Source organism: Gavialis gangeticus, unplaced genomic scaffold (genome assembly GCF_001723915.1).
Source record: "Gavialis gangeticus isolate Ggan-Ray unplaced genomic scaffold, GavGan_comp1, whole genome shotgun sequence".
NCBI classification, from domain to species: Eukaryota; Metazoa; Chordata; order Crocodylia; family Gavialidae; genus Gavialis; species Gavialis gangeticus.
The window spans coordinates 22,581,414-22,584,467 of NW_017729014.1; positions in this window are offsets into that span (position 1 = coordinate 22,581,414).

The window sequence follows — 3,054 nt, forward strand, 5'->3', positions numbered from 1 at the left end:
ATTGCTCCTTGTCCTGTCACCTGCCCACACTGAGGACAGCCCAGCTCCATCCTCTTTGCAGCCCCCCTGCAGGGAGGTGAAGGCTGCTATTCAATCCCCCTCACTCTTCTCTTCTGCAGCCTAAATCAGCCCATTTCCCTCACCAGTCATGTCCCCCAGCCCCACAACCATTTTCATTGCCCTCCGCTGGACTCTGTCCAATGTATCCACATCCTTCTGTAGTGGGGGGCCAAGAGCGGGACACAGGACTCCAGATGTGGCCTGCCCAGTGCTGTGCTACAGCCTTCGCCACCCCATCTTCACTACCGTGGGTACCTGAGCTAGCTGGGCTACGACCGCCCAGGGTACATCTCTGACTGCAGTGTGGACATCCCTAAACCCGCAATGCACATAAAGCAGCTACATAAGGGACCAACAGGAAGAGGTAAACCGGAGGGTGAATCCCTCTCTTGGCTAGAGCCCTCGCCGGGAAGGCAGGGAAGTTGAACTCACTTCCATGCCCTGCACAGACTTCCCTTTGGGCAGCTCCCTCTCTCCTGCATTGGTTGCTAACCTGGAACAAAGATAGCCCTGCCTGCCTGCCAGGGGTGCTGGCTGCCCCACGGGTGCTTTGGGGGTAGATGCCACTGAATTCAGTGTTGCCACATCCCAGTGGCGATGGGCTTCGGTAGCATGGGGCGACAGCAGTGGCTGATTATTAGAGGGGCACTAGCTCGTACTTTGGACCTGACTTGTGGCAAGCTAGCAGGCTGTGCCTGCGGCAGAGAACCAGAGAGAGCGGGTACAAACAACCCGCTGGAGGCAGCACCCGCTCGCACAGCAGGCAGGCGGGTGAGGCAATGGAAAATCAAACTAAGCGCTCAGCGCCGTCGCCTGCGTGTAGGGAACAGTCACAGAGGCCTTCACGGGCTGGGAGCCAGCTCCAGGGCTGATGAGCTCAGCTCTCCTCAGCCCCTGGAGCAGCAAGCCCCAGCAGCTCCCCAGCCGGGACGTCCGGCCCCAGCCTGGCTATGACAACAGGGGGTTTTCACACTTACAGAAGACGTTGCTTTCCCTGCTGTTTAGTCATTGGGTTTATTATGCTGAGAGTCATGGTTAGTGTGAAGTCATGCAGAAGGCAGGGCAGATTTGCATCTTATAGACTAACCAAAGTGACTGCAGGTAGGTAGATAGGTAATGAGGAACTTACAGTAAATTGTGTGAAAATAACAGCCCGGGAGATATATAGATATAGCTCGCTCTCTCTCTCTCTCTCTCTCTCTCTATATATATATATAGATCTATCAATAGATAGATAGATGTGTGTGTATATGTGTGTGTATGCATATATGTGTGTGTATATATGATCCCATGAAAGTCTCTGTTCTATATCTATTCCTGAGGTTATAGATATGTGTGTGTATATCTATGTGTGTATGTATAGCTGTGTGTGTGCGTGCATGCATATGTGCGTATATATAATCTCATGAAAGGTTGTGTGCTCTCTCTATATAGTACATACTTTCATGAGCTGTAGCTCACTTCTTCAGATGCTGTGACAGGATGTGCTGGCCAGGATTGGGGCCCCACCGTACGGAGCACCATACAACCACAGAGAAATAGATAGTTCTTGTCCAAAGATCTTGGTCTGAATGGATGAGACAGACTAGGGTGGGGACAGGGTGGGACATACAGAGCAAAGGTGTTTCCTCCAGCGCTGCTCTGTAGGGACCATTGTGGGGGATCTGGGGATCTTGCTGGGCAGGAGCCCCACCCTTCAGCTGATGCCAGAGGAGTGGCCCAGGTGCAAGGAGCTGCGAGGTCTCCATTCTCAGCCTACAGCTGAGGACTCCCTTGCCCCGGGTCCGGCAGCATGCTGCATGGAGGAGGCTTCGTTGGAGAACACCCTGGGGCTGAGCAAGTCCCCTGCCCCTGCCAGGCCTGCGGGATGGAGCTGGCTTGGAGATCATACAGTTACAGACACCACAAATTAAAGGCCTGATCGTTTTAGTCCTTCTCTGGGATACCACAATGACAGCCCCGCAGAGAAAACATTACATAAATATAACTCCGACTCTGTGCCCTGAGTGGTGCTTCAGCTGGGATCATGTTTAACCTTCCCAGGCTGTTATTTTCACAGCTGCGCGTTTACTGGAAGTTCCCCGCTATGATTATATGATGGTCTCCTGCCATCTCCGCAAACCTACCAGGGGACAGAAATGCCTGAGCCCAGCACTGCATGATGCCAGGACACCTGGGTTGTACTCCCAGCTTGCTCCTGACCCCCTGTGCGACTTCGGGCGAGCCTCTGCTCTGCTCTGTGCCTCAGTTTCCCCATCTGCAAAAGAAAATGCAGGAATATGTAAGACCTTCATGGCATTTCATGGGGCTTCATTAATTAATGTGTACATGGTGTTGGGTGATGTGGCAGTGAATCTGGGCTGTCAAAGTCCCAAGTATTGTTAATCAAATAACCCCTACACAGCTGGCCTGGGCTTACACATGATGGTTAGATAGGAATGCCCTTTTATGCCCATTTACTGGCCGCATAAATGGGACTTTTGGCACCTCCACACTGTCTGCGAGTCTGTAACTTCTGCGGTGTGGACACTGGCTCCGTGCGCAGCAGCCTAGTGGGTTGAGCCCTCGCCTGAAGCCAGAGACGCTGGTTTTAGGCCCCTCCTCACCCAGAGGCTGTTGAAATCTCCCCTGCCTGCCCAAATCATCCAGCCACAGGTCTGGCATTGGGCAGCTTCCTCCAGCACTTCGACCTGGGCTGGGCCTCTCTCATGGTTGGTGGTGCCGCTGGGGGTCCCCAAACCTGGAGCCCTTGAGGGGGGAAGCCTCAGGTTGGTGCTGGTGCCAGCAACCCTCACCCAGGGGAAGCGCTGCTCAGTAGGTCTTCCTCCTTGTGCATCGCTGCTGCAGGAGGTGCCTCTGTCCCCAGCAGGATCGGCTCCTGCCTGCCCCGTCATGCAGCTCTGCAGGGTGGTGGATGGAGCCCAGCTGGGATGCAGGAGGGAGGTGGGTGGGGAGCGAGATTTTCTAGCCGACAGTGCCACCTGCCGATGGAAA